Below are 20,403 nucleotides of genomic sequence, written 5' to 3' on the forward strand. Positions count from 1 at the left end.
CTTCTTCAAAATGTTGACCAGTACCAATTTATTGTTACTTTATTTGTCAAAATTACTATTGGTTCTGAAAAGAGCCGATTTGATGCTAGTTTATAGGAACCACACAAGATTTTCGAGATATGGCCCTCCATTCTGGACACAGTCCGAGCCCTTCTTTTTTCTTATTCATTTTTTATGTAGGAGATTCCAAGCTCGATTTCCTCAGTTAGCCGTGATTATTGTTTTTAAAATTTCAGCATCCTCGAATTCTTTGACTTACGTCATTAGGTGTTTATAAAAGTTCTATGTGTTGAACCTGTGTTTCATTAAACATTCTGTCACTAATGGTGTTTGAATCGTCTCAAAATCGTCTTGAAATTAGAATTCGAGTCGCTATTGTTGCTTAAATCGTCTTCAAATTCGAAATTAAGTTGCTACTGTTGCTAAAAGCAACGTTTTGTGATGACGTCATTTTTACAAATACATGTATATCAACTTGGATTGATACTAAATACACAATACAATACTAAAAATAACAGTATTGTATTCCCAAAATTTTCTGGGAAAATGGAGTGAGGCGTTCCTGATTTAATCAATAAAATAAATTTGACCCATTCATTAATTTTTTGAGTCCCCTGTTTTAGAAAATCTAAAAAATATGAGTGCAATGATCGACCACAAATAAGAACACATTTGCACATTTTGGGTGGAATTTATTCTACAAAATTTTGAAATGTCGTCATTAGTTTTTTGGGGGACCTAAACAGATAAATTTTGATCAACAATTTACCATGCTTCAATAACTTGAAAACGGCTGCAAGATTTCAAAATATTCAGTTTTGCTATTCTTGATTTATTCAATAAAATAAATTGACTGATTCATTAATTTTTTTGAGTCACCCTGTATGAGCAAAGCTAAAAAATTGGCCTAAAGAGTTTAGACAGTACTTCCCTCGCTGTCGGGAACGTGACGACTGCAAGCCTATTATGTCTTTTTTAGTATTAGATTTTTGTAAATCTTGATTTAATCAATAAAATTAATTGACTCAGTCATTAATTTTTTTCAGACACCTTGTATAAGCAATTCTAAAAAATATTAATGCAGTGATAAATCACAAGTATATTCTTTACACATTCAAATATTTTTTCAGCAAAATTTTGCTGTGGCGTCATCAAATTTTTAGGGGGGATGAGTAAATACATTTTGATCAAAATTTTACAAGCTTCTGATAAATTTAAAACATCTCCAAGATTTCAAAACATTCGGTTTTGTAGTTCCTGATTAAATCAGTAAAATAAATTCATACTTTCATTAATTTTTTTAGTCACCCTGTATATGCAAATCCAAAAAATATGACTGGAATGATAAATCTCAACTATAGTTGGATTCATGTATCTTTTGACACACATGACCGAAGTATCATACAAGCTCAGACAGCACCTACCGTAAGAATCTTTGTTTCAAGGATTACAAAAACGAATGCAATTAAATCAAAATCATTTTCATGAACAGTATTACAGAAATCTGAGATTTTTGACCTTAAACCACGAACATTTTGGTAGAGTATAAGTGAAGAACTGCGGCAATAAATGGGTGTCTGTACTAGTTTAAAATTTTTGGAACGCCTTTAACATATCTAATTTTCAAACCAGTTTCGCCGTTTGTAATACGAAGATCCAATTCATCTTTCAATAGCTTGTAGTATTCAATCTGCCTTGGAGTGCGGTCAAACGAAACAAAGATATGTTTATATTGGGTCGAATTTTTTAGTTGCTTAGCGAAAAGAATAATATTTTGTACCTCTTGTTCACTCTTAAGAAGGACTTTAACAGGCCTATTTTTACCTGCTATAGTTGGATTCATGTATCTTTTGACACACGTGACCGAAGTATCATACAGGCTCAGACAGCACCTACCATAAGAATCTTTGTTTTAAGGATTACAAAAACGAAGAGCCAGACAAATAGTATGTCTACCGAAATTAGGCCAAATTACGCTGTACGTCAGTTATTCTCTTCCATAAAGTTCCTTGAATTAGAAAAAGATAAAATACGTAATAAATGCGTCCACATAGTGCGACAGGCACTGATGTAGTCAATCTAGTGACTGATAATAATTCATCGATTTTTCATCAAACGTCACTGTCATTTTTGGTTTTACTTTGAGTGGTTAATCGCAGTTGTTCGTTGTTCTATTCAAGTTTTCTATTCAGTTCTTCGTAAAGTTCGTTGGTTGTTAGGATTCTTGTTTCGTTGTCCTATTTTTTATGTTTTGTTATTTTATTTCTTGTTCGTGTTTGGTCTACAACATGACGGGCAAACGTTTGAGTTCCCGTGCCCAGGACATCGTGTCCAACTTTATAGAGTATTTTGCTCTTGTGAAGGAAAACGGTGGTCCTTTAATCTCATTAAATGATACAGAACGAGTAAGTAAGTAAAAACCACTTGAATGTTCATGGTTAATAATTTCGCTCAAATTTTTAGCGAGTTGCAGATGCTCTAGGCGTTACTCGCCGAACGGTTTCGAAGATTAAAACTCGAAAAGAAAGACTCGGCGTCCTTCCCAGTCCGGCAAAATCACGATCCAATCGGAAAGCACCGAAACCAAAAGACCTGCCTGAGCTTACACATTTGTGTCATGTTGACGTTATGAACATTGTCATCTTTTTGACTAATTACTACAAAGTAACAGTTATTAGTTCGGACGTTAGCTTTTGGTCACGTGTGTAAAAAGATACATGAATCCAACTATACAGACTCATCATATTTTGCACATACATTTGTGATAGGATTTATTCAGCAACATTTTGAGGTGACGTCATCATTTTTTTTAGGGGGAATGAGCAAATACATTTTGACAAAAAATTTTCCATGCCTATGATAACTTTAAAACATGTCCAAGATTTCAAGGCATTTGGTTTTGTAGTTCCTGATTAAGAAAATAAATTCGCACATTCATTAATTTTTTTGAATCACCCTGTATATGCAAATCCAAAAAATATGAATGGAATTGTGGGTATCGTTGGGGATTTTAAGAAATAGCGACGGTTACGGTTTTCAGATTTTTATTAGATGCTTACGGGTTGAGAGCTCGAGGAAGAAAAAGGAATGGTGTTTGAATTGTCGAAACATAGATACGGTTTTGGAGAGGTGAAAGAACTTAAAGAAAGAGTTTAGAAAATTCTAGAAACTGGAAGAGCAAGTTGGAGCATAGGGCGGGTAGACGAAAGATAGGATAGGAGGAAGGATAGGATTTGTACAGAAATTTACATAAATATGACATGTATTCAGGTAGATTACGTGTTTTTGGGGGAACTGTTGCTCCCAAATATAGACTCATCATATTTTAGACTTTTCCGAAAGGATTTATTCGGCAAAATTTTGAGTTGACGTCATCAATCTTTCGGAGGAGATAAACAAATAATTTTGATTAAAAATTTATCATGATAATCATATATAACGTCTGCAGGATTTCAAAGCATTCAGGTTTGCAGATTCAAAATTAAATTGCAAAATGTTGTTTTATAATTTTGATTCTTTTCCCAAAAATCTGGACGTTTCGATAAAACTTAACAGGGCGTCATAAACTACATGTGTAGGACTATGTTATTTTATACAATTTAAAACCCATTTACTATGTACAATTGTGAAATGATATCATCACGTCATTCGTGAGGATGATTAAACAAATTTGGGTTAGCGTTTTACCATCTACATGACGTTCCTAATATGAATACAAAATTTGACAACAATTGGCCCAGTACTTTCGGAGATTATCTGTTTAATAAAAATTCGGGACGGCAGCCAAACGGACAGACAGACAGACGGAAACAGGAGACCTATTTCTTCGTACTGTAGGGGTCATGAAAGTTAGAAAAAACGTAAAAATAGAGAATCGGTCGACGGACTCGATTACAATACTTCCTTCGCTTACGCTCGAGAAGTAAAAATTATAAGACGTTTTTGTCAGTAATAGCGTTCGAAACGTGTCAAAATCGCCTTAGAATTAGAATTCAGGTTCGTTTACAGCCTGCAAACGATGGAAGTTAGCTTTTAGGAACAGTAGCATACTGTTTGAAAAGTCTAGTCTTAAATTCCGGAACTTCGAATTACTTTCACTTATAGTACAGTCACAAGTGTAGTAATTGAGTTTATTAAGCGACTTGTTACTTGCATGTTTTCTTGACGTTTCATGAAGCCTAGAGTACGAAAAATTTGGTCTCACGGTTCCGTCTCTCTGAGGTCTGACTCTCCATCGTCTGTGTCAATTTTTATTAGACTATAATCTTCGAAATGACCGCACGAATTGTTATTAAATTTTATACTTGTGTTAAGAATATCGTGTGTATGGTAAAACGCTGACCAAAAGTTGACTAATCATGCCCACCACCAATTAGGTGGATTTGTACAGAAATTTACATAAATATGACATGTATTCACGTAGATTACGTGTTTTTGGGGGATTTTTGGAAAAAAAAAATTAAAATTGTATATTTTGCAATGTAACTTTTAACTTGCAACACACAATTGTTATATAATTTTGATTTTTCTTCCAGAAATCTGGTCGTTTCGGGTAAAAACTCAACATGGGTTCATAAACTATACTTGTACGACTATATTATTCTAAACAGTTTAAAACCTATTCATTTACTATGTACAATTTTGAGGTCATCATCACATTGTTGGTGCGGATGACTTGACAAAGTTCGGTTAGCGTTTTACCATCAACATGATATTCGTAATATATTTACATATAAAATTTGACAAAAATTGGTCCAGTAGTTTCGGGGATTATCTGTCTAACAAAAATCGTCACGGACGGCGGACAGACACACACACACGGAAACGGGAGATCCATTTTTTCGTACTCTATGGGTCATAAAAGGTCGAGAAAACGTAAAAGTAGAGACTCGGCCGACGGACCCGTTTACAATACTTCCTTACATTTGGAAAGTAAAAAGTAAAATTCGCAAAATCAAATAATTTTCAAAAAAGTTGGAGTTGTATTGTACTTCAAGGGCGAGGAAAGTTCTCTTGAAATAACCTTCGACCGATTTTTTTATGCATTTCTATGATGATGTCTTGCTATTCCTACAAAAAAATTGGAGCTATTTTGCAATTTTTACCAAAAATTTCCAAAAAATTCAGTAATATAATTAAACACGTTCTTTGAATGATCGTACGAAATCAAGATATCTAATTTGGTGTGAAATAGCTATATACGTAAAAGAAGATAGCTTGTGTATAAATTTGACAACACTGTTGGAGGTAACAACAAACTACTCCATATACGTATATGGAGGTAAGAACGCCTCTTTTGTATATGTTATATATATCTTATATATATGGCCTTTTAAAATACTAGAAATCGTTTCCCCTCTTTTGAGATTCGAATAGTAGAAGTTCCCCTCATTCCAAATATATCACATTTATGACGATAGACGAAGGGGGTAACCCGGAGGTCAGGTCGTCTGCTCCATATGTCGGAGGTAACAACTTAACAGGTATCAATATATATGTTAATGATAACTTTCGACCTCAAATTCTCTCACGTATATATACTTTTGGGCTCAAATTGGAAGTTTCGGCCTCGCCGTAGCTTTTGAGGCCGAAGTGACTCACACATTCAACGTAACATTTGGACTCACGCACATCCAGTGACATCTTTTAACAGTAATTTTAACAATTTTGGTTTGAGAAAAGATTGTTAAGTATAAAAGTTGGTTGCATAGATGATTTACTTAACAAAGCTAATATTATGACTAGGTTTTATATAAATACGGGAAGTTGTTTGACGGTAGTAATTTCCAGAAGTATGTTGGAAATTTATCTAAAATTAAAGAAAATATTAAGCAACTGAAAACAATTGGACAGTAGAAGAGCCAAAAATTCAGAAAGAAGTTAGAGAGTAAGAAAGAAAAAAAAAGATACACAACAGGTATAGAATGTAAGAAACGGAAAGTTGAGGCATGGAATGAAGACAGGGAAATTTGGATGAAAAATTTTACAAAGAGAGTTGGAATTAACTGAGCAAGGAAGCATAAAGAGAAGGAGTGGTAATTATAAAAAAAAATAGAGAGGGAATGGAAAAGAAAAGCGGGGAGGACAAATGGGGTTTAAAATTGCTTGTTTGAAATATTGCATTATTAAGAAAAATAAACAGAATTTATTTAATGAGTACATAAAATTTTGATTTTGTGTGATTAACAGAAACATGGATACTAAAGAGTAAAGGGAATAAATTGAACAAGGAAAAAGGAAAAGTTGAGGGTGAAGCAAGTGGGGGATCCATAACAGAGGTGACAAAAGATATAAAACAAATCGAAGAGCGAGTAATAGAAGTGGAACGCATAGTGGAAAGAAAGTTGATATCAGATAAAAGAAAAAAAGAATTTGCATATTGTATTGCATTGAAATTACAAAAAATTTGAAGAAAAAAATTGAAAAAAAAATTGAAGAGTCTAACGAAGAATTTCTTCTGATAGGAGATGGTTTTAACGCCAAAATAGGCAACAAAAGCAGGGAATATAGCGGAGAACGCGCAGAAAAATCTAAAGATAAAATATTAAATAAAGACAGAAAATTTCTATGGAAATTAATTGAAGAAAGAGTTTGGTAAAGTCTTGAATGGGGTGAAGGAGGGGATGAAGATAAAGAATTTACCTGTATATGTAACCGAGTAGCAGATGAAGAAGCCGAAACATTTAAATTAGGAGAAAGAATTGATTCCGACCACATGCTATAAGAAGTAAAATTGAGGGATAGAAGTAGAAAAGTCGGAGTCACAAATAAGGAAGTAGATAAAAAGGAGAAGGGAACTGAGCATTATAAAAGATGTTGGAAATTGAATTCAAAAGAAGTAAGCTAAAATAAAATAGAAGAATTAAAAACAGCAACTGAAAAAGCAGCAGTAAGAAAAGGATTTATAACGAAGAAATCAGAAAAGAAAAACAAATGGCTGGTTAATAGATGCAGAGATTTAAAAACATAAGAAAGAAAATGTTTACGAAGGTGTAAAAAGGGAAAGATAAAAAAGAAGAGTACTGTCCAGCAAGAAATAATAACAGGTCGATGTGAAGAAAAAAAAAGAAGAGATTCCGAAAGAAGAAATAAAATAAAAGCCATAAAACCAGAGCAAGAACCAAAATAAGGAAGAACAAAAACATGATCAGTGAAGAAATGCTAATAATACAATGGAAGTACCATTTCATGAAACTAATGAGTGGAAATGAGAGTATTGTAGCGCAAAAGAGTTAAACCGAGAATGCTGAGAGAGAAAGAATGGCCGAACATTACAGTGGAAAAAATATGGAAACAAGTTGGAGGGCCGAAAAGAGGGAAAAGACCAGGGACGAATGGATTGGTAAATGATGTATGGATGTTTAGAACGGATGATTTGATTGAAAGACTGTGTGAAATAATGAATGAGATGTGGAACAGTAAAGGTCTCCTCGAAAGTGGCGACAAGGACAAATATGTCCAATGGCGTGTATAAAGGAACCTAGGGGGGTTATACTCGTCTAAAGATAATATCAGAAACAACGCCAAGGTACCTAGAGAGAGAAAGAATGAAGGAGAAAAAGTAATTGCTAGACAGAGGGCTGGACATGAAGAAAGAAACAAATACTTTTGCTTAAGCGAAGGCAGAAGAATATATAAGATGTGTGGAGAAGCGCAAGAGACTTTAGAATACATGCTACAAGACTAGGGCGAAATTAAAGAAAAAAGGAAAGTATAACAGAAATATTGAATGAAGGTGGAAGAGAAGCAGGGTGGATGAAAAAAGTGGAGAAGAGCGGAGTAAGGCTGGAGCAAAGGGGATGCGATAAAGGAAGTAAATTGTAAAATCCTTGATTGTTGAACATTATTATTGCTATACCACACCAAAATAGTATAAATAAAAATAAATAATTGGCAGAGTGGTGAACTATCTAACCTAAAATTATTTTCGTCTTTTGTAGACTTTGGCCTCACAGAATCGTAGAAAACAACTTTCAAACATACAACCCAAGCTAAAATTAACTTAATAGCATTTATTTTAATAACAGATAAGAGAAATAAACCTAAAAGAAAAAGTCATAATTGTGTTATTAACTGTGAAGTAACTATTAAAAAAATCTAAAGAATGTGATGCCAAAAGTTACTTTAAATCAAATAATGGCTTTCATCCATAGAAACTTTTGGCCTCATAATTACATGATGAATAACTTTCGGACTCATGTGCTAACATACAGTAAAGTACAAGGTATATGAATAAATCTAAAATCGGAGACCCAAAATTTGGTCAAATCGAGGCAGTAAAATTCATGTGAATCAATATTCGGTGCTATATATTCAGGCACACCCCCAAGTGTAAAGATTCAGATTTTTTCCATAAAACGAAACATTTTCTATGAGGTTAAGACAAAATTACGACTGTGAATGGTAGAAGTATCTGTAGACGCATTCATAAAAATATGTTTTATTCAAAGTTAAAGTGATAATTTAAATTTTTTAAATACTTGCTACTTTGCCAAATATAAAGGACGACAGGTCCAAAGTTGCTATTAATGCGCTAATTATTTTGATATGTTTGTTTCCATATTAGCGTGGGTATAAATTTGGGTCGGGTAGTTCTGCAATCAACCAATTATTAATTTTTATTTATACTATTTTGGTGATACCAGTTTCAGGGTTCATCCCCTTCCTCAGCCACCTCGTCAGTAACCCTATAACACGTTAAAAAATCAATATTTGGTTAGATTTTTAGACTTATTAGTGTTAATATTATCAGGAATTTGATCTGCCGTTTTTTGAGCCTAAAATACTTGATTGTTGACCATTATTCTTGCTATACCACACGAAAATAGTATAAATAAAAATAAATAATTGGCTGAGTGTTGAACTATCTAACCTAAAATTATTTTCATCTTTTGTAGACTTTGGCCTCACAGAATCGCAGAAAACAACTTTCAAACTTACAACCCAAGCCAAAAATTAACTTAATAGCAGTTATTTTAATAACAGATAAGAGAAATAAACCTAAAAGAAAAAGTCATAATTGTGTTATTAATTGTGAAGTAACTATTAAAAAAATCTAAAGAATGTGATGCCAAAAGTTACTTTAAATCAAATAATGGCTTTCATCCATAGAAACTTTTGGCCTCATAATTACATGATGAATAACTTTCGGACTCATGTGCTAACATACAGTAAAGTACAAGGTACATGAATAAATCTAAAATCGGAGACCCAAAATTTGGTCAAATCGAGGCAGTAAAATTCATGTGAATCAATATTCGGTGCTATATATTCAGGCACACCCCCAAGTGTAAAGATTAAGATTTTTTCCATAAAACGAAACATTTTCTATGAGGTTAAGACAAAATTACGACTGTGAATGGTAGAAGTATCTGTAGACGCATTCAAAAAAATATTTTTTATTCAAAGTTAAAGTGATAATTTAAATTTTTTAAATACTTGCTACTTAGCCAAATATAAAGGACGACAGGTCCAAAGTTGCTATAAATGAGCTAATTATTTTTATATGTTTGTTTCCATATTAGCGTGGGTATAAAGTTGGGTTAGGTAGTTCTGCAATCAACCAATTATTTATTTTTATATATGCTATTTTGGTGATACCAGTTTCAGGGTTCATCCCCTTCCTCAGCCACCTCGTCAGTAACCCAATAACACTTTAAAAAAATCAATTTTTGGTTAGATTTTTAGACTTATTAGAGTTAATATTATCAGGAATTTGATCTGCCGTTTTTTGAGCCTAAAATACTTGATTGTTCACCATTATTCTTGCTATACCACACGAAAATAGTATAAATAAAAATAAATAATTGGCTGAGTGTTGAACTATCTAACCTAAAATTATTTTCATCTTTTGTAGACTTTGGCCTCACAGAATCGTAGAAAACAAATTTCAAACTTACAACCCAAGCTAAAATTAACTTAATAGCAGTTATTTTAATAACAGATAAGAGAAATAAACCTAAAAGAAAAAGTCATAATTGTGTTATTAATTGTGAAGTAACTATTAAAAAAATCTAAAGAATGTGATGCCAAAAGTTACTTTAAATCAAATAATGGCTTTCATCCATAGAAACTTTTGGCCTCATAATTACATGATGAATAACTTTCGGACTCATGTGCTAACATACAGTAAAGTACAAGGTACATGAATAAATCTAAAATCGGAGACCCAAAATTTGGTCAAATCGAGGCAGTAAAATTCATGTGAATCAATATTCGGGGCTATATATTCAGGCACACCCCCAAGTGTAAAGATTAAGATTTTTTCCATAAAACGAAACATTTTCTATGAGGTTAAGACAAAATTACGACTGTGAATGGTAGAAGTATCTGTAGACGCATTCATAAAAATATTTTTTATTCAAAGTTAAAGTGATAATTTAAATTATTTAAATACTTGCTACTTAGCCAAATATAAAGGACGACAGGTCCAAAGTTGCTATAAATGAGCTAATTATTTTGATATGTTTGTTTCCATATTAGCGTGGGTATAAAGTTGGGTTAGGTAGTTCTGCAATCAACCAATTATTTATGTTTATTTATACTATTTTGGTGATACCAGTTTCAGGGTTCATCCCCTTCCTCAGCCACCTCGTCAGTAACCCTATAACACTTTAAAAAATCAATATTTGGTTAGATTTTTAGACTTATTAGTGTTAATATTATCAGGAATTTGATCTGCCGTTTTTTGAGCCTAAAATACTTGATTGTTGACCATTATTCTTGCTATACCACACGAAAATAGTATAAATAAAAATAAATAATTGGCTGAGTGTTGAACTATCTAACCTAAAATTATTTCCATCTTTTGTGGACTTTGGCCTCACAGAATCGCAGAAAACAACTTTCAAACTTACAACCCAAGCTAAAATTAACTTAATAGCAGTTATTTTAATAACAGATAAGAGAAATAAACCTAAAAGAAAAAGTCATAATTGTGTTATTAATTGTGAAGTAACTATTAAAAAAATCTAAAGAATGTGATGCCAAAAGTTACTTTAAATCAAATAATGGCTTTCATCCATAGAAACTTTTGGCCTCATAATTACATGATGAATAACTTTCGGACTCATGTGCTAACATACAGTAAAGTACAAGGTACATGAATAAATCTAAAATCGGAGAACCAAAATTTGGTCAAATCGAGGCAGTAAAATTCATGTGAATCAATATTCGGGGCTATATATTCAGGCACACCCCCAAGTGTAAAGATTAAGATTTTTTCCATAAAACGAAACATTTTCTATGAGGTTAAGACAAAATTACGACTGTGAATGGTAGAAGTATCTGTAGACGCATTCATAAAAATATTTTTTATTCAAAGTTAAAGTGATAATTTAAATTATTTTAATACTTGCTACTTAGCCAAATATAAAGGACGACAGGTCCAAAGTTGCTATAAATGAGCTAATTATTTTGATATGTTTGTTTCCATATTAGCGTGGGTATAAAGTTGGGTTAGGTAGTTCTGCAATCAACCAATTATTTATGTTTATTTATACTATTTTGGTGATACCAGTTTCAGGGTTCATCCCCTTCCTCAGCCACCTCGTCAGTAACCCTATAACACTTTAAAAAATCAATTTTTGGTTAGATTTTTAGACTTATTAGTGTTAATAGTATCAAGAATTTGATCTGCCGTTTTTTGAGCCTAAAATACTTGATTGTTGACCATTATTCTTGCTATACCACATGAAAATAGTATAAATAAAAATAAATAATTGGCTGAGTGTTGAACGATCTAACCTAAAATTATTTTCATCTTTTGTATACTTCGGCCTCACAGAATCGTGAAAAACACCTTTCAAACTTACAACCCAAGCTAAAATTAACTTAATAGCAGTTATTTTAATAACAGATAAGAGAAATAAACCTAAAAGAAAAAGTCATAATTGTGTTATTAATTGTGAAGTAACTATTAAAAAAATCTAAAGAATGTGATGCCAAAAGTTACTTTAAATCAAATAATAGCTTTCATCCATAGAAACTTTTGGCCCCATAATTACATGATGAATAAGTTTCGGACTCATGTGCTAGCATATCTTAAAGTACAAGGTACATGAATCAATCTAAAATCGGAAACCCAAAATTTGGTCAATTCGAGGCAGTAAAATTCATGTAAGGCAATATTCGGTGCTATATTCAAATACACCCCCAAGTGTAAAGATTCAAATTTTTTCCATAAAACGAAACATTTTCTATGAGGTTAAGACAAAATTACGACTCTGAATGGTACAAGTATCTGTAGACGCATTCATAAAACTATTTTTTATTCGAAGCTAAAGCGATAATTAAATTTTTTTAAATACTTGCTACTTAGCCAAATATAAAGGACGACAGGTCCAAAGTTGCTATAAATGAGCTAATTATTTTGATATGTTTGTTTCCATATTAGCGTGGGTTTAAAGTTGGGTTAGGTAGTTCTGCAATCAACCAATTATTTATGTTTATTTATACTATTTTGGTGATACCAGTTTCAGGGTTCATCCCCTTCCTCAGCCACCTCGTCAGTAACCCTATAACACTTTAAAAAATCAATATTTGGTTAGATTTTTAGACTTATTAGTGTTAATATTATCAGGAATTTGGTCTGCCGTTTTTTGAGCCTAAAATACTTGATCGTTGACCATTATTCTTGCTATACCACACGAAAATAGTATAAATAAAAATAAATAATTGGCTGAATGTTGAACTATCTAACCTAAAATTATTTTCATCTTTTGTGGACTTTGGCCTCACAGAATCGCAGAAAACAACTTTCAAACTTACAACCCAAGCTAAAATTAACTTAATAGCAGTTATTTTAATAACAGATAAGAGAAATAAACCTAAAAGAAAAAGTCATAATTGTGTTATTAATTGTGAAGTAACTATTAAAAAAATCTAAAGAATGTGATGCCAAAAGTTACTTTAAATCAAATAATGGCTTTCATCCATAGAAACTTTTGGCCTCATAATTACATGATGAATAACTTTCGGACTCATGTGCTAACATACAGTAAAGTACAAGGTACTTGAATAAATCTAAAATCGGAGACCCAAAATTTGGTCAAATCGAGGCAGTAAAATTCATGTGAATCAGTATTCGGGGCTATATAATCAGGCACACCCCCAAGTGTAAAGATTAAGATTTTTTCCATAAAACGAAACATTTTCTATGAGGTTAAGACAAAATTACGACTGTGAATGGTAGAAGTATCTGTAGACGCATTCATAAAAATATTTTTTATTCAAAGTTAAAGTGATAATTTAAATTATTTAAATACTTGCTACTTAGCCAAATATAAAGGACGACAGGTCCAAAGTTGCTATAAATGAGCTAATTATTTTGATATGTTTGTTTCCATATTAGCGTGGGTATAAAGTTGGGTTAGGTAGTTCTGCAATCAACCAATTATTTATGTTTATTTATACTATTTTGGTGATACCAGTTTCAGGGTTCATCCCCTTCCTCAGCCACCTCGTCAGTAACCCTATAACACTTTAAAAAATCAATATTTGGTTAGATTTTTAGACTTATTAGTGTTAATATTATCAAGAATTTGATCTGCCGTTTTTTGAACCTAAAATACTTGATTGTTGACCATTATTCTTGCTATACCACACGAAAATAGTATAAATAAAAATAAATAATTGGCTGAGTGTTGAACGATCTAACCTAAAATTATTTTCATCTTTTGTATACTTCGGCCTCACAGAATCGTAAAAAACACCTTTCAAACTTACAACCCAAGCTAAAATTAACTTAATAGCAGTTATTTTAATAACAGATAAGAGAAATAAACCTAAAAGAAAAAGTCATAATTGTGTTATTAATTGTGAAGTAACTATTAAAAAAATCTAAAGAATGTGATGCCAAAAGTTACTTTAAATCAAATAATGGCTTTCATCCATAGAAACTTTTGACCTCATAATTACATGATGAATAAGTTTCGGACTCATGTGCTAGCGTATCTTAAAGTACTAGGTACATGAATAAATCTAAAATCGGAAACCCAAAATTTGGTCAAATCGAGGCAGTAAAATTCATGTGAATCAATATTCGGTGCCATATATTCAGGCACACCCCCAAGTGTAAAGATTCAGATTTTTTCCATAAGACGAAACATTCTCTATGAGGTTAAGACAAAATTAGACCGTGAAGGGTAGAAGTATCTGTAGACGCATTCATAAAAATATTTTTTATTCGAAGCTAAAGCGATAATTAAATTGTTTTAAATACTTGCTACTTAGCCAAATATAAAGGACGACAGGTCCAAAGTTGCTATAAATGGGCTAATTATTTTGATATGTTTGTTTCCATATTAGCGTGGGTATAAAGTTGGGTTAGGTAGTTCTGCAATCAACCAATTATTTATGTTTATTTATACTATTTTGGTGATACCAGTTTCAGGGTTCATCCCCTTCCTCAGCCACCTCGTCAGTAACCCTATAACACTTTAAAAAATCAATATTTGGTTAGATTTTTAGACTTATTAGTGTTAATATTATCAGGAATTTGATCTGCCGTTTTTTGAGCCTAAAATACTTGATTGTTGACCATTATTCTTGCTATACCACACGAAAATAGTATAAATAAAAATAAATAATTGGATGAGTGTTGAACTATCTAACCTAAAATTATTTTCATCTTTTGTGGACTTTGGCCTCACAGAATCGCAGAAAACAACTTTCAAACTTACAACCCAAGCTAAAATTAACTTAATAGCAGTTATTTTAATAACAGATAAGAGAAATAAACCTAAAAGAAAAAGTCATAATTGTGTTATTAATTGTGAAGTAACTATGAAAAAAATCTAAAGAATGTGATGCCAAAAGTTACTTTAAATCAAATAATGGCTTTCATCCATAGAAACTTTTGGCCTCATAATTACATGATGAATAACTTTCGGACTCATGTGCTAACATACAGTAAAGTACAAGGTACATGAATAAATCTAAAATCGGAGACCCAAAATTTGGTCAAATCGAGGCAGTAAAATTCATGTGAATCAATATTCGGGGCTATATATTCAGGCACACCCCCAAGTGTAAAGATTAAGATTTTTTCCATAAAACGAAACATTTTCTATGAGGTTAAGACAAAATTACGACTGTGAATGGTAGAAGTATCTGTAGACGCATTCAAAAAAATATTTTTTATTCAAAGTTAAAGTGATAATTTAAATTTTTTAAATACTTGCTACTTAGCCAAATATAAAGGACGACAGGTCCAAAGTTGCTATAAATGAGCTAATTATTTTTATATGTTTGTTTCCATATTAGCGTGGGTATAAAGTTGGGTTAGGTAGTTCTGCAATCAACCAATTATTTATTTTTATATATGCTATTTTGGTGATACCAGTTTCAGGGTTCATCCCCTTCCTCAGCCACCTCGTCAGTAACCCAATAACACTTTAAAAAAATCAATTTTTGGTTAGATTTTTAGACTTATTAGAGTTAATATTATCAGGAATTTGATCTGCCGTTTTTTGAGCCTAAAATACTTGATTGTTCACCATTATTCTTGCTATACCACACGAAAATAGTATAAATAAAAATAAATAATTGGCTGAGTGTTGAACTATCTAACCTAAAATTATTTTCATCTTTTGTAGACTTTGGCCTCACAGAATCGTAGAAAACAAATTTCAAACTTACAACCCAAGCTAAAATTAACTTAATAGCAGTTATTTTAATAACAGATAAGAGAAATAAACCTAAAAGAAAAAGTCATAATTGTGTTATTAATTGTGAAGTAACTATTAAAAAAATCTAAAGAATGTGATGCCAAAAGTTACTTTAAATCAAATAATGGCTTTCATCCATAGAAACTTTTGGCCTCATAATTACATGATGAATAACTTTCGGACTCATGTGCTAACATACAGTAAAGTACAAGGTACATGAATAAATCTAAAATCGGAGACCCAAAATTTGGTCAAATCGAGGCAGTAAAATTCATGTGAATCAATATTCGGGGCTATATATTCAGGCACACCCCCAAGTGTAAAGATTAAGATTTTTTCCATAAAACGAAACATTTTCTATGAGGTTAAGACAAAATTACGACTGTGAATGGTAGAAGTATCTGTAGACGCATTCATAAAAATATTTTTTATTCAAAGTTAAAGTGATAATTTAAATTATTTAAATACTTGCTACTTAGCCAAATATAAAGGACGACAGGTCCAAAGTTGCTATAAATGAGCTAATTATTTTTATATGTTTGTTTCCATATTAGCGTGGGTATAAAGTTGGGTTAGGTAGTTCTGCAATCAACCAATTATTTATTTTTATATATGCTATTTTGGTGATACCAGTTTCAGGGTTCATCCCCTTCCTCAGCCACCTCGTCAGTAACCCAATAACACTTTAAAAAATCAATTTTTGGTTAGATTTTTAGACTTATTAGAGTTAATATTATCAGGAATTTGATCTGCCGTTTTTTGAGCCTAAAATACTTGATTGTTCACCATTATTCTTGCTATACCACACGAAAATAGTATAAATAAAAATAAATAATTGGCTGAGTGTTGAACTATCTAACCTAAAATTATTTTCATCTTTTGTAGACTTTGGCCTCACAGAATCGTAGAAAACAAATTTCAAACTTACAACCCAAGCTAAAATTAACTTAATAGCAGTTATTTTAATAACAGATAAGAGAAATAAACCTAAAAGAAAAAGTCATAATTGTGTTATTAATTGTGAAGTAACTATTAAAAAAATCTAAAGAATGTGATGCCAAAAGTTACTTTAAATCAAATAATGGCTTTCATCCATAGAAACTTTTGGCCTCATAATTACATGATGAATAACTTTCGGACTCATGTGCTAACATACAGTAAAGTACAAGGTACATGAATAAATCTAAAATCGGAGACCCAAAATTTGGTCAAATCGAGGCAGTAAAATTCATGTGAATCAATATTCGGGGCTATATATTCAGGCACACCCCCAAGTGTAAAGATTAAGATTTTTTCCATAAAACGAAACATTTTCTATGAGGTTAAGACAAAATTACGACTGTGAATGGTAGAAGTATCTGTAGACGCATTCATAAAAATATTTTTTATTCAAAGTTAAAGTGATAATTTAAATTATTTAAATACTTGCTACTTAGCCAAATATAAAGGACGACAGGTCCAAAGTTGCTATAAATGAGCTAATTATTTTTATATGTTTGTTTCCATATTAGCGTGGGTATAAAGTTGGGTTAGGTAGTTCTGCAATCAACCAATTATTTATTTTTATATATGCTATTTTGGTGATACCAGTTTCAGGGTTCATCCCCTTCCTCAGCCACCTCGTCAGTAACCCAATAACACTTTAAAAAATCAATTTTTGGTTAGATTTTTAGACTTATTAGAGTTAATATTATCAGGAATTTGATCTGCCGTTTTTTGAGCCTAAAATACTTGATTGTTCACCATTATTCTTGCTATACCACACGAAAATAGTATAAATAAAAATAAATAATTGGCTGAGTGTTGAACTATCTAACCTAAAATTATTTTCATCTTTTGTAGACTTTGGCCTCACAGAATCGTAGAAAACAAATTTCAAACTTACAACCCAAGCTAAAATTAACTTAATAGCAGTTATTTTAATAACAGATAAGAGAAATAAACCTAAAAGAAAAAGTCATAATTGTGTTATTAATTGTGAAGTAACTATTAAAAAAATCTAAAGAATGTGATGCCAAAAGTTACTTTAAATCAAATAATGGCTTTCATCCATAGAAACTTTTGGCCTCATAATTACATGATGAATAACTTTCGGACTCATGTGCTAACATACAGTAAAGTACAAGGTACATGAATAAATCTAAAATCGGAGACCCAAAATTTGGTCAAATCGAGGCAGTAAAATTCATGTGAATCAATATTCGGGGCTATATATTCAGGCACACCCCCAAGTGTAAAGATTAAGATTTTTTCCATAAAACGAAACATTTTCTATGAGGTTAAGACAAAATTACGACTGTGAATGGTAGAAGTATCTGTAGACGCATTCATAAAAATATTTTTTATTCAAAGTTAAAGTGATAATTTAAATTATTTAAATACTTGCTACTTAGCCAAATATAAAGGACGACAGGTCCAAAGTTGCTATAAATGAGCTAATTATTTTTATATGTTTGTTTCCATATTAGCGTGGGTATAAAGTTGGGTTAGGTAGTTCTGCAATCAACCAATTATTTATTTTTATATATGCTATTTTGGTGATACCAGTTTCAGGGTTCATCCCCTTCCTCAGCCACCTCGTCAGTAACCCAATAACACTTTAAAAAATCAATTTTTGGTTAGATTTTTAGACTTATTAGAGTTAATATTATCAGGAATTTGATCTGCCGTTTTTTGAGCCTAAAATACTTGATTGTTCACCATTATTCTTGCTATACCACACGAAAATAGTATAAATAAAAATAAATAATTGGCTGAGTGTTGAACTATCTAACCTAAAATTATTTTCATCTTTTGTAGACTTTGGCCTCACAGAATCGTAGAAAACAAATTTCAAACTTACAACCCAAGCTAAAATTAACTTAATAGCAGTTATTTTAATAACAGATAAGAGAAATAAACCTAAAAGAAAAAGTCATAATTGTGTTATTAATTGTGAAGTAACTATTAAAAAAATCTAAAGAATGTGATGCCAAAAGTTACTTTAAATCAAATAATGGCTTTCATCCATAGAAACTTTTGGCCTCATAATTACATGATGAATAACTTTCGGACTCATGTGCTAACATACAGTAAAGTACAAGGTACATGAATAAATCTAAAATCGGAGAACCAAAATTTGGTCAAATCGAGGCAGTAAAATTCATGTGAATCAATATTCGGGGCTATATATTCAGGCACACCCCCAAGTGTAAAGATTAAGATTTTTTCCATAAAACGAAACATTTTCTATGAGGTTAAGACAAAATTACGACTGTGAATGGTAGAAGTATCTGTAGACGCATTCATAAAAATATTTTTTATTCAAAGTTAAAGTGATAATTTAAATTATTTAAATACTTGCTACTTAGCCAAATATAAAGGACGACAGGTCCAAAGTTGCTATAAATGAGCTAATTATTTTGATATGTTTGTTTCCATATTAGCGTGGGTATAAAGTTGGGTTAGGTAGTTCTGCAATCAACCAATTATTTATGTTTATTTATACTATTTTGGTGATACCAGTTTCAGGGTTCATCCCCTTCCTCAGCCACCTCGTCAGTAACCCTATAACACTTTAAAAAATCAATATTTGGTTAGATTTTTAGACTTATTAGTGTTAATATTATCAGGAATTTGATCTGCCGTTTTTTGAGCCTAAAATACTTGATTGTTGACCATTATTCTTGCTATACCACACGAAAATAGTATAAATAAAAATAAATAATTGGCTGAGTGTTGAACGATCTAACCTAAAATTATTTTCATCTTTTGTATACTTCGGCCTCACAGAATCGTAAAAAACACCTTTCAAACTTACAACCCAAGCTAAAATTAACTTAATAGCAGTTATTTTAATAACAGATAAGAGAAATAAACCTAAAAGAAAAAGTCATAATTGTGTTATTAATTGTGAAGTAACTATTAAAAAAATCTAAAGAATGTGATGCCAAAAGTTACTTTAAATCAAATAATGGCTTTCATCCATAGAAACTTTTGACCTCATAATTACATGATGAATAAGTTTCGGACTCATGTGCTAGCGTATCTTAAAGTACTAGGTACATGAATAAATTTAAAATCGGAAACCCAAAATTTGGTCAAATCGAGGCAGTAAAATTCATGTGAATCAATATTCGGTGCCATATATTCAGGCACACCCCCAAGTGTAAAGATTCAGATTTTTTCCATAAGACGAAACATTCTCTATGAGGTTAAGACAAAATTAGACCGTGAAGGGTAGAAGTATCTGTAGACGCATTCATAAAAATATTTTTTATTCGAAGCTAAAGCGATAATTAAATTGTTTTAAATACTTGCTACTTAGCCAAATATAAAGGACGACAGGTCCAAAGTTGCTATAAATGGGCTAATTATTTTGATATGTTTGTTTCCATATTAGCGTGGGTATAAAGTTGGGTTAGGTAGTTCTGCAATCAACCAATTATTTATGTTTATTTATACTATTTTGGTGATACCAGTTTCAGGGTTCATCCCCTTCCTCAGCCACCTCGTCAGTAACCCTATAACACTTTAAAAAATCAATATTTGGTTAGATTTTTAGACTTATTAGTGTTAATATTATCAGGAATTTGATCTGCCGTTTTTTGAGCCTAAAATACTTGATTGTTGACCATTATTCTTGCTATACCACACGAAAATAGTATAAATAAAAATAAATAATTGGATGAGTGTTGAACAATCTAACCTAAAATTATTTTCATCTTTTGTGGACTTTGGCCTCACAGAATCGCAG

The sequence above is a fragment of the Zophobas morio genome, unplaced genomic scaffold, assembly GCF_036711695.1.
Source record: "Zophobas morio isolate AGI-343-1 ecotype UQ-CSIRO unplaced genomic scaffold, CSIRO_AGI_Zmor_V1 ptg000004l, whole genome shotgun sequence".
Classification (NCBI taxonomy): Eukaryota; Metazoa; Arthropoda; class Insecta; order Coleoptera; family Tenebrionidae; genus Zophobas; species Zophobas morio.